General features: G+C 47.3%; 1 protein-coding gene across 2 annotated transcripts in view; it reads left to right on the forward strand.

Moving 5' to 3' along the window:
* The first annotated feature begins 414 nt into the window (after nucleotides 1-414).
* The window catches only part of PLEKHM1 (pleckstrin homology and RUN domain containing M1), a 45,628-nt gene continuing 33,441 nt past the window's right edge, over nucleotides 415-12,601 (forward strand). Inside the window, exons 1-2 of one of the 2 annotated variants that reach the window (XM_077917482.1) lie at nucleotides 499-513; nucleotides 11,006-11,125. The gene's annotated coding sequence lies outside the window, so the exon portion shown is untranslated. Of the gene's footprint in view, nucleotides 514-11,005; nucleotides 11,126-12,601 lie in introns of both variants that reach the window. The other variant, XM_028702678.2, reaches the window with a different exon arrangement.

Consider the following 12,601-nt stretch of genomic DNA (forward strand, 5'->3'; position numbering starts at 1 on the left):
GGGTTATAAATGAATAAATAAATAAAATATTTTCCCCGCGTAGCCTGAATGGGGAATACAGTACGCTGCTGCTTAATCGCTTCCCCACCCCAATTATTTTTTGGGTTATAAATGAATGAATAAAATATTTTCCCCGCGTAGCCTGAATGAGGAACACACTGCTGCTTAATCGCTTCCCCTCTATTATTTTTGGGGTTATAAATGAATGAATGAATGAATGAATGAATAAAATATTTCCCCCGCGTAGCCTGAATGGGGAACACGCTGCTGCTTTAATCGCAGCCACTCCCGGCGAGGCAGAGGCTGGACGGGGCGGGGACAGAGTAGGCTTTGCAGCTGGCAATTTGTGACCTCGTGGGCCTCTCTAACCTTTCCCCGCCTACTTATCTCTGCGGCTCCTCGGGCGGCGGCGTGACGTCAGGAGTGGCGCGCTCCCTCCCTCTTAGCTTGTTGGGAGCTGACTTCCGGGTTCCCTCAGTCCAGCTCCGCCATCCGCGCCGCGTCGCTGAGCGGGTGAGAATTTCTCTCTTTCTCTCTCTCTCCCCCCCCCCCCCGCCTTCTTGTCCGCCATTCTCTTCAAGCGCCGCCTCTGGTGGGGGTGAAAAGGGGCCGTGCAGAGGGAGGAGGGGTCGGGGGAGCATATTCAGGGGGGAGAAAGTGGGGGGGGGTAGAAAATGAAGGGTTAAGGTGCGTGGACAAGGGGGACGAAGAGGAAGAAAAGCTCGGTGTCAGGTGAAGGGATGGATCTCTTGAGGTCTCTCTCTTTCCCCGTCACCCTTTAGCGTGACCAACAGCAGCCACTGGTCACCCTCTCTCGTGACCAACAGCAGAACCCAGCGCTGCGGTGCAAAGCACAGGGGTGGACTTCAGTTCTTATTTTCAAAAGAATTCCTTTTGCTATAGTTGCTTTTTCTGTCACCCTTTAGTGTGACCAACAGCCATCCCACTGTCACTCTCTCTCGTGACCAAGAGCAGAACCCAGGGCAGGGGTGCTAAGCACAGGGGTGGACTTCACTAACAGGGCGCCTCAAGCCAGGAGGAAACCGTTCTTATTTTCTTTCCAAAATAGTTCTTATTTTCAAAACAGTTCCTTTTGCTACAGTTGCTTTTCCTGTCATCCTTTCGTGCACAGGTCAGTAACCTTTTTCAGTCGTGGGTCGGTCACGGTCCCTCAGACCATGTTGTGCGCCGGACAATATTTTGGAAAAAAAAATGTACGAATTCCTGTGCCCCACAAATAACCCAGAAGTGCATTTTAAATAAAAGCACACATTCTGCTAATGTAAAAACGCCAGGCAGGCCCCACAAATATCCCAGAGTTGCAGTTTAAATAAAAGGACACATTCTACTCATGTAGAAACACGCTGATTCCTGGACCGTCTGCGGGCCAGATTTAGAAGGCGATTGGGCCAGATCTGGCCCCCAGGCCTTAGTTTGCCTACCCATGCTTTAGTGTGACCAACAGCCACCACACTGTCACCCTCTCTCGTGACCAAGAGCAGAACCCAGGGCAGAGGTGCTAAGCACAGGAGCGGACTTCACTAACAGGGCGCCCCAAGCCGGGAGGAAACCGTTCTTACTTTCTTTCCAAAATAGTTCTTATTTTCAAAACAATTCCTTTTGCTACAGTTGCTTTTTATGGATCTTCTTAGGAGGTACTTGTACAAATATAGTTGTTGTTGTTATTTTGCACCTACTGTATTTTTTGCTCTATAAGACTCACTTTTTGCCTCCTAAAAAGTAAGGTGAAATGTGTGTGTGTCTTATGGAGTGAATGCAGGCTGCGCAGCTATCCCAGAAGCCAGAACAGCAAGAGGGATCACTGTTTTCGCTGCGCAGCGATCCCTCTTGCTGTTCTGGCTTCTGAGATTCAGAATATTTTTTTCTTGTTTTCCTCCTCCAAAAACTAGGTGTGTCTTATGGTCTGGTGCATCTTATGGAGCGAAAAATATGGTCGGCTCGGCAGCCTTGGGAGGCGATCTGCCTGCACTGCCTTAACTCGAGCGCGGATAAGAATGCAAAAGTACAGATAATTTATTTATGGCTAAGGTCACCAGCAGCAAGGAGCAGCTTTAGACCGCAGTCCTATGCACACGTTGTTGTTTTGTTGTTGTTGTTATTTATTAAATTTATATTCTACCTTTCATCTGAAGAACGCAGCACGGTTTGCAGTATAAAAACACAGAAATGCATAACAGAAAAGCAGTAACACATTTAAAAGGCCATGCGTTGTTTAATCATCCCAAGGCCTGGGAGAACATTTTTGCCTGGCACCTAAAGATATGTAGCAAAAGTGCCGGGCGAACCTCCCTAGGGGGCGTATCCTGCAAGTGGGGAGCCACTGTGTACAAAAGGCCCATTCTCATGTTGCCACCCTCCAGACCTCTTCAGGAGGAGGCACACGAAGAAGGGCCTCAGAATATCTCAGGGTCTAGGTAGGTTCATATGGAGAGAGGCGGTCCTTGGGGTATTGCAGTCCTGAGCCGCCTAAGACTTTATAGTTAAACCAGTACTTTGCATTGAAACTAACTGGCAGCCAGTACCGTCGGGCCAGAATCCGTGTAATATGCTCAAACCGCCTTGCCCCGGTGAATTCCGCACCGGCTGAAGTTTCTGAGCCGTCTTCAGAGGCAGCCCCATGTATAACACCTTGCAGTAATCTAGCCTTGAATTCAATGGCACCTAATTCTGAGTACAGTGGTACCTCGGGTTAAGTATTTAATTCATTCCGGAGGTCTGTTCTTAACCTGAAACTGTTCTTAACCTGAAGCACCACTTTAGCTAACGGGGCCTCCTGCTGCCGCCAGGCCACCGGAGCACGATTTCTGTTCTCATGCTGAAGCAAAGTTCTTAACCTGAGGCACTATTTCTGGGTTAGCGGAGTCTGTAACCTGAAGCGTATGTAACCCGAAGTGTATGTAACCCGAGGTACCACTATAGTCACGTATGGGAGGGCACCAGCTTCCACCACAGTGGTGCCCCAGAGTTCACCCCTGTGCTTTCTCAGTAGTTGCTATAATGGAAAGAGTCTCCTTTGGCGATCCCTCGTAGCTGAGGAAGATTGTCTTCCATGAACACGGTCTTAACAGTGAGTCCCTAAGTGCCTGTGGAGGCCAATTCTGGATCCCCACGTCCTTCCACAGTGGGGACATAGGTTTCCAGGCGGGAGTCGATCACAGTGAGGGTTTGCCAACGTGGCTTCATCTTAGCACGTTTCTCCCTTTTGTCCTGAGTTCAAGTGTCTTCAAAGCCCATGTCACCTTTGGTAAATGCTGTTCTCCAATTGAAGCGCTCGCAGGCCAGTGTTCCCCAATTGTTGGTGTTTATACTACTTTTTTTATAGATTTGCCTTGAGAGACTCTTTAAACCTCTTTTGTTGACCACCAGCATTACGCTTTCCATTTTTAAGTTTGGAATAGAGTACAGTGGTACCTCGGGTACCACTTACCGTACTTTTCGCTCTATAAGACGCACCAGACCACAAGATGCACCTAGTTTTTGGATGAGGAAAACAAGGAAAAAAATATTCTGAATCTCAGAAGCCAGAACAGCAAGAGGGATCGCTGCACAGTGAAAAGTGAGTCTTATAGAGCAAAAAATACGGTAATTCGTTCTGGAGGTCCATTCTTAACCTGAAACTGTTCTTAACCTGGGTACCACTTTAGCTAATGGGGCCTTCCGCTGCCGCCGCTGCGCGATTTCTGTTCTCATCCTGAAGCAAAGTTCTTAACCTGAGGTACTGTTTTTGGGTTAGCAGAGTCTCTAACCTGAAGCATCTGTCACCTGAAGCGTCTGCAACCCGAGGTACCACTGTAGTTGCTTTGGAAGACGATAATCAGGCATCCGTACAACATGACCAGTCCAACGAAGTTGATGTTGAAGAATCATTGCTTCAACACTGGTAAAACCCTTCTCATGGGGGACACTTGCTGCAAGGTAATGCCTGCCCCTGAGCACGTGAAACTGTGGTTGGCCACCACTGAAAGGGAACCCACAGGAGGGTGTGATGCTTGTCCACAAACAGCGGCACATAGCACTGTACAGTGGTACCTCGGGTTACATACACTTCAGGTTACAGACTCCGCTAACCCAGAAATAGTGCTTTAGGTTAAGAACTTTGCTTCAGGATGAGAACAGAAATCGTGCTCTGGCAGCGTGGCAGCAGCGGGAGGCCCCATTAGCTAAAGTGGTGCTTCAGGTTAAGAACAGTTTCAGGTTAAGAACGGACCTCCGGAACGAATTAAGTACTTAACCCGAGGTACCACTGTACTCTTGCTTACAATGTAATTTGTGCTTGCATCACCAACACCCAGCTCTCTGTATGCATTTGTTCAGGTGTGTTACGTTAGGGCTGTCAATCTGAATAAGAAATTGGGTCGGTCATGTAGCTGCATATATTTAAGGTCTATATTTAAGATTATATCTGCATAAATTAGCATATGAAAAATAGTTATACAGGAAAAAGCACACTTGCTGTAACATGTTACAACACACTTCATCCAGCAGAGGCATTTTCTCATTTCTGCTGAATTGAGGGGTAAGAATGTCTTTGTGTTTCAGCACACAGACCTATTTGTTTCTATAAAGCATTCATAGTAAATCTATACTCTGCCTTTTAGGACAGCTTTCCTCACAAGCCAGCTCACAAAAACTGATTAATAACAATTTGCGGGTAACAGAATCAGCCCCAATACGGTCAGCAGACACTGATAAATAACAGGAGAATATAAAACAGCGGACTCCAGTAAACTAAAAAGACAAAATAGAATAGCAGCTATAAAGAAGTTTTTAATTAAGTTATTGCCTGTGAGTTGCAACCCACCTATATTTAGGTTAAGCAAGGACAGTACATGGGATTTACTCATTTGTGAAGGATTACAGCCATTCCTTTTCACATCACCAGACACCTGCAGACAGCCTGCTTGCTCTTCTTTGACAATTTGCATAAGTACTTGTATTTAAAATAGTATTCAAAGTATTCCTTCTGAATCATTGGAAGCATCATATTAGTTGTGCAACGCACTGTAAATGGTTTGCTCAGTTTATTGACTAGGACAGCAGTCGTATACATTTCCCCATGGGATTCCTCTGCAAACATTATAGCTGTGCAGTGTGAATGTGTGCATTTGAGTTTATAAAGTGTGTTTATAAAGTTTATATAAAGTGTGTGCTCTTTATTTCACATGCCAGCGCAATAAAACCATCATGCAAGATTTTATGAGCACCTAAAGCTCTTTAACACACACTGCTTGAAGCCTATAGTTGCAAAACATTTGATGCAAAGATCACATGCACTTTTTAAAGCATATCACTGCCATCAAGGCAGAAAAGTAACACTGCTGGAAATAAAGAAGGGGAAATAACTGCTTTCCACATCCGGTACCCGATGACCCTGCCCCTCCCCAAAAGGATCCCGTGGGGTAGAGCTACCAAACGTAGGGTGCTTCAAGTGTTGTTAGACCACCTTCCACCATCCTAGACCAGTTGTCATGCTGGATGGGAACTGGGCTTCCAACAATGTCCGGAAGGCCACTGATTCTGCACCTTGCCATGCGTGATACCGAACACACAGACAAACACAGCGCCCACTCTCACCCTGCCTGTCATGACAGGCATTTTGCAGATAGAGGTGTTATTCTTTAGTATGATCAAGATACAGAATCCAGGTAAATGACAGGGCTGTGTTTTCCCCACATAGGTGAATGATTGTGTAGAAGTCTCTGCTTAAGAACCTTTTACAGATAAATTTATTGCTAACTTTGTGCCTCTGCTTACCACTGTCTTGTATGCTGTTTTAATTTTTGCAATCTGAGTATATTTTGTGTCTGGTTTTTTGTTTGCTTGTTAATGGGCATTTAAGCACAGATAATGATGAACTTTGATCATAATTTGTGTCAGGGCTGAATGCCTCTCTTTCACTCATGTGAACCTTCCCACTCAGTTATGTAAGGAAACCACAATCTGAGCTGGGAACTTGCAAAATGTGACAGTACGAGCTTTTACAATCTCAGAGGTTGGGAAATCAGCCGCCAAGAGCACAAAAGTTGTCATGGCCAAGATACTTGATTTCCTCGCTGTGCAAAAATACTGCTTGTTGCTCTTGTTGGAGGGTTTACCTTTGGGCATTTATCACCTAAACCAGTGATGGCCAAACTTGGCCCTCCAGCTGTTTTAGGACTACAACTCCCACCATCCCTAGCTAACAGGACCAGTGGTCAGGGATGATGGGAATTGTAGTCCCAGAACAGATGGAGGGCCAAGTTTGGCCATCACTGACCTAAACCTTTGTAACCTGTAAAGAGTGAAGGAGGAAAGGTCATTTACTTTTGATAGGTCAGATAAACAGAGCTGTTTAATTACCTAATTGCAAGTGGTTTCCCGCCCCCCTGAAAAGGGGTGTTTCTCTGTTCTCATGAAATGTCAAACTTATTTTGATGTTTCTTAATAATAATAAAACAGCTGCAGGCAGCCCAATCAAGACTGGAACCACGGAAAGGGCAATTGACCCTCTCCCCAATTCCACAATCCTAATGAAAATTACTGACCTCCCCAAACTGACGTTGGCATCAGTTTTTAAGCTTAATTGTGCAATTCTTTATCCAAGCATTATCTTTTCCCCTGCAAGGACAGACTAGGAAGCTGCAGATTACTTTGCTGCTTCTCTCAATAGCCATCAAGTGTTTGTTCTAGGGATGAGAAACCTGCGTCCCTCAAGTTCCCATCATCTCTGACCACAGGTCATGTGGATTGGGGCTGAGGGGTGTTGGAAACTGAGCGTGCCTGGAGGACCGCAGGTTCCCTCTACCTGATGTGTGCAGCATTTGCCTTTATTTCACTATTTACAGGGGAAAGGGCTCCTGCTGATCTACCCCCGTTCCTGATGGTTGTAGTTCTGATTTCATTCATGTTCATAAGGGCGCTAAGAACAGTGTGGAGAACTTGGGAGTTTGTGAATGCAGCTTCTGCCTGGTCCCTTAGCGACGTGGCTTGATGCCTTCTGCTTTTCTCTAGAGAAAGCCATTTGAACTAAGGTGACATGATGTTTACGTCCCATAGACTCATAGATCTGTAGAGTTGGAAGGGACCACGAGGGTCATGTTGTTGTTGTTCTTTAGTCGTTTAGTCTTGTCCGACTCTTCGTGACCCCATGGACCAGAGCACGCCAGGCACTCCTGTCTTCCGCTTCCACTTCCTCCCGCAGTTTGGTCAAACTCATGCTTGTCGTCCCCTTCTCCTTGTGCCCTCCATCTTTCCCAACATCAGGGTCTTTTCCAGAGAGTCTTCTCTTCTCATGAGGTGGCCAAAGTACTGGAGCCTCCGCTTCAGGATCTGTCCTTCCAGTGAGCACTCAGGGCTGATTTCCTTCAGAATGGATAGGTTTGTTCTTCTTGCAGTCCATGGGACTCTCAAGAGTCTCCTCCAGCACCATAATTCAAAAGCATCCATTCTACGGCGATCAGCCTTCTTTATGGTCCAGCTCTCACTTCCATACATCACTACTGGGAAAATGATAGCTTTAACTCTACGGACCTTTGTTGGCAAGGTGATGTCTCTGTTTTTTAAGATGCTGTCTAGGTTTGTCATTGCTTTTCTCCCAAGAAGCAGGGGTCTTTTAATTTCGTGACTGCTGTCACCATCTGCAGTGATCATGGAGCCCAAGAAAGTAAAATCTCTCACTTTGGCCACCTCATGAGAAGAGAAGACTCTCTGGAAAAGACCCTGATGTTGGGAAAGATGGAGGGCACAAGGAGAAGGGGACGACAGGGGACGAGATGGTTGGACAGTGTTCTCGAAGCTACCAGCATGAGTTTGACCAAACTGTGAGAGGCAGTGGAAGACAGGAGTGCCTAGCGTGCTCTGGTCCATGGGGTCACGAAGAGTCGGACACGACTAAACAACAGCAAAATTTTTAACATTTTTTTTTCCAATTTGTTATATATCATTTTGGATCATTTCTCATGCCAAAGGGGGCATGGCAATCGAGAATCATGGGAAAATGCTGAAAATGAGTCTCCCTTCCTTCTCTGCTGCCGTTCCGCTTAGTTAAGGCGGCCTACCCAGCTTGGGCTCATGAAAACTTGGAGGTGGCTGGGAAACAGCTCACCCTCTGTGCTTTCTGTCATGAAGAATGCCAACAGGCTGAGCATTGGTGCAAGCAAAGGGCCTGAATGCTTGTGGAGGGTATGTCATTCCAGCAGTGCAAAGCTGGCTTGGAGGAGGAAGGGCGCAGCTCCCCGCTTCCCAAAATGCGTTGACCATTGTTTACCGCAGCAGTGAAGAAAGCAGAGAGTGTCCCCCAAAATTAGTGCAGTTCCTGCAGGCTTGCAACAGCGGGCACGTTTACGGTGCAGAAACTGCGTTGCCGACGTTGATGAGCCCTCTGTGTATCCCGTGCTGGCTGCATGTTGAATTTTGAAATATTCCCTTTAGGGCCAATGGCTCATGCAGATGGAATCTCACTCATTTCATAATGGCCTCCCCGGGCAGGTGATGGGGAACGAGTTGTTCCTCACTCACAAGCCACCGAAGTATTTGTCATGCTGGCTAGTAAGAAACAGGTGGAAGGTCATTCCTCCCCTGCTGTGGATTGCTGCTCCCGCCATGGGCCGTGGCAACAAAGAGCAACCTCAGAGGTAGCAGGTACGTCCATACAATACCTTTTTAGTGTCGGCGGTCAGATTTTGATGGGGTGAGGGTGCTGCGGAGGACTGAAGGGAGCAGGCGTGGCGGAAATCCTTCCTAAAGGCCGTGGTGCCTGGGCTTTGGCTGGTGAGGGGGGCACTTAATGTGAGGAATAGTGATTCGTTGATTTAGTTAGCCTTACTCCGAATCTGAGAAGTATCTCTGACATGTATTTTCTGAACCTTTTACAGTGGTACCTTGGTTCCCGAATGGCTCCCGAACGGCGCAAACCCAAAATGAGTGTTCCGGTTTGCGAACGTTTTTCGGAAGCCGAACGCCTGACGCAGCTTCCACTTGAGTGCAGGAAGCTCCCGCAGCCAATCGGAAGCCGCACCTTGGTTTTCTGAACTGTTTCAGGAGTCGAACAGACTCCCAGAACAGATGAAGTTCGAGAACCAAGGTACCACTGTGTCTAAAAAACCTGAGAGAGGAGATTCCTCTGTTTAACCTGTTCGAGTTCTGAACTGCTCTTTGTCATCAGGAAGTTTTCCTGAAATGTCTTTAATTTTCTGGGCCAAAGCTCTCAGCCTTTTAAGTTGGGTGTCCTATTCTTCATGCACTCTGCCACCTACTTATGCTATACAGTCATACCTCTTGTTACGTTTGCTTCATGATACGTTTTTTCAGGTTGCGTCCTGTGGCGACCTGGAATTACTGGAAAGGGTTACTTAGGGATTTCGCCACTCGCTCATGCGCAGACGCACAAAATGACATCACACGAATGCGCAGAAGCAGTGAATCACAACCCACGCATGCACATATGCGGGTTGCATTCTTTTCAGGTTGCGAAAGGGGCTCCGGAGCGGATCCCGTTCGCAACCAGAGGTACTACTGTATCATCGTCATCATTATTATTAGATTTGCAGCAGCATTCCATGATCTCATTCAGAGGTCTGTTGCAAATACTGAGGATTGAATTTGGGATCTCAGACACTCGAAACTTGCTTCCTTTGAATCCTGTTATAAACCCTCTGGAATCCACATGTTGGTTGGCATCCGTCTATCTCGGGAGACAATGGGAGAGTGTGCCTTAGGGGAGGGCGAAGTCAAACCACTGGAAGGTTATAGCGCCTGCTGTAGCTGTAGACACCGAAAAAAAGGAGAGACATGTTTCGTTGCAGCTGGGGCAGATGAAGGCGTCCAGTTTTGCTGCTGCAGATGCACGATGGCATTTCTTCTTTCTGCGCTCCTCCCAGTGGTCATTCCTCCTCTGGCCACTGCTATGGAAGCATGACCTGGCTGATGGTCTCTACGCACCGCTGCTGTCTGCAAGGCATTCCCACCTGTTGAGACATGATATTTCTACGGAGGGGGTCTTTAGACTTTAAAAAATACCGTATTTTTCGCTCCATATGACACACTTTTTTCCTCCTAAAAGGTAAGGGGAAATGTGAGTGCGTCTTATGGAGCGAATGGCGCTGCGCAGAGAGGTAGAGCTGTGCAACGCCCGTTCAGCGAAGTGGGAGGAGGAACAGAAGGAGACCCTTCTGTTCCTCCTCCCGCTTCACAGAAGGGACGCTGCGCAGAGAGGGAGAACTGCGCAGCACCCCTTCAGCGACGCGCCTGTCCTGCGAAGCTGGAGGAGAAACAGAAGGGACTCCTTCTGTTCCTTCTCCAGCTTCACTTGAAGGGGTGCTGCGCAGTTCTCCCTCTCTGCGCAACGCGCCTGTCCTGGCTTCTGCCTTAGCCGTGCACAGCCTCTGCAGGCAGGGGGAGCCTTCATCCCGCTGCCCTGAAGAGGCTTGGCGTGGTTATCCCAGAAGCCAGAACAGCCACACAGTATCCCAGAAGCCAGATCCTTCTTGCTGTTCTGGCTTCTGGGATTCAGAATAATTTTTTCTTGTTTTCCTCCTCCCAAACCTAGGTGCGCCTTATGGTCTGGTGCGTCTTATGGCACGAAAAATACGGTAGTTCTTTTTATTTATTTTGAATAAGGTCTTCAGATTTCCAGAGAGCTTGTGGGTGGGACTCCCTGCCTGCCTCTTTCTCTTTGCATAGGATGGGCAGGTGGCTTTGTAAAGCTTTCTCAGCTTCTTCAGAAATAAATACCATAGACATTCCAAGCTTACAGATGTTCCATTTGTCAGCCTCCCAGATAAAGACCCCAAATGTGGGTACACAGCATCGGTCAGGTGTGGAGGAAAAGTCTCATCATTCTCGTTGCACGGAACAAAGTGTTCACGTCCCAGAGATGAATAGCTTCTAAGTTTCCAGGTTCCGACTTAGTCACTATGTGACTTGTCTATTGTTGCTTATAACCTCGCGTCTCATGACGATGACTTGGAGTCTGTCAACTGCTCACAGCCGCCTTTTGTCTTAAAAGAAAGGAGCGATCTGACCGACTCTGGGGTGTGCAGTTTCAGATTTCTGGAGAATACCAGTGGCTTCTGGATTTAGCAGCCTGCTTTAACGTAGATGTGGCTCCCTCATGGATAATATCACGGTGAGTGGGTGGAATGCCAAAATATATCCTTGCACAACTATGTCTCTGTGTCATAATTGTGCCTACATAGCACACTTTATACTGCATGTGCTTTTCTTTTCTTTTTTTGGAGTATGCTGTGTATATATATATATATCTATATATATATCTACCAGTTGTTTTAGAGTTTGTTCGTTTTTTAAGCTGCCTGAATGGAGTGGATTTGTGAATTGAGGATTCTGTTCTTGAGACCAGGGGTTTCAAACAATTGTGTGCCCTTGATTTTATTCCAGCTGCTCTAATGTACACGCGAAAGATTTGAACCAGCCCCTGTGCTCTCAGTGTGTTGCGTTTCGACGCATATTTACTAAGAGCAGCTGAGAGAACTTAAATCTGTGTGAGCTTTATGTTTCACAGCTGCGAAATGCCTTCCTTCGGCAAGATTCCACACTGCCTCCCCCTTCACCACACAAACCTGGTCCTTTTCTTCCAGTGTTTGTTTGTGAAGAGACTTTTGGGAACGGTGCCTCTGAGCCGTCACACACTTTGGCGTTCAGCCCGGTGTTTTTCAGGAGGAGAAATGTTTCTAGTCAGCAGCCACCCAGCTTTTCTGTTATGGGAAGTAGCGAGGCAACGGTCATCAACTCCTCGCTTGTCAGGAGCAGCAGCGAAGGCTCTGTGTGCCAACGGCAAGCGGTGGCTGTGGTGGGATCCTTGTATGTACAGTCATACCTCGGGTTACAGGCGCTTCAGGTTGCGTTTTTTCAGGTTACGGACCTGCCGAAACCTGGAAGCACCGGAACGGGTTATTTCCGGGTTTCAGGGGTTGCGCATGTGCAGAAGCGCTAAATCGTGCTTTGCACATGCGCAGAAGTGCCGAGTCGCAACCTGCGTGTGCTGCGGGTTGCGAATGTGCATCCCACACGGATCACGTTCGCAACCTGAGCGTCCACTGTACACTGGTACCTCGGGTTACATACGCTTCAGGTTACAGACGCTTCAGGTTACAGACTCCGCTAACCCAGAAATAGTACCTCGGGTTAAGAACTTTGCTTCAGGATGAGAACAGAAATCGTGTTCCCGCGGCGCGGCAGCAGCAGGTGGCCCCATTAGCTAGAGTGGTGCATCAGGTTAAGAACAGTTTCAAGTTAAGAACGGACCTCCAGAACGAATTAAGTACTTAACCTGAGGTACCACTGTATTGAAAAATATGACTTTTGTGTCATCACTTGGTGTGTTCCATGGAATTGAGAACAGGGTTTTTGTGTGTTTCTAGTTGCTTCTTATCGGACTTGCGCTGTCTGTGTGGCCCTGGGTTCTCCTGGCTAGAAAGGGCTGTAAAACTAAATAACTGTCCAACTAAGCCACTGAAAGCAGCAAAGGAAAGTGTCCCAGAGACACGTGGAGCAGTGCAACTTTGAAATCTTGGCCTGTGCCAAGTCTGTACTGCAGTCTGAAATGCTTTTGCTGTTGCACTTCAGGTTGCCTTCAAAGCAA

This window comes from Podarcis muralis, chromosome 13 (genome assembly GCF_964188315.1).
Source record: "Podarcis muralis chromosome 13, rPodMur119.hap1.1, whole genome shotgun sequence".
In the NCBI taxonomy this organism is placed as follows: Eukaryota; Metazoa; Chordata; class Lepidosauria; order Squamata; family Lacertidae; genus Podarcis; species Podarcis muralis.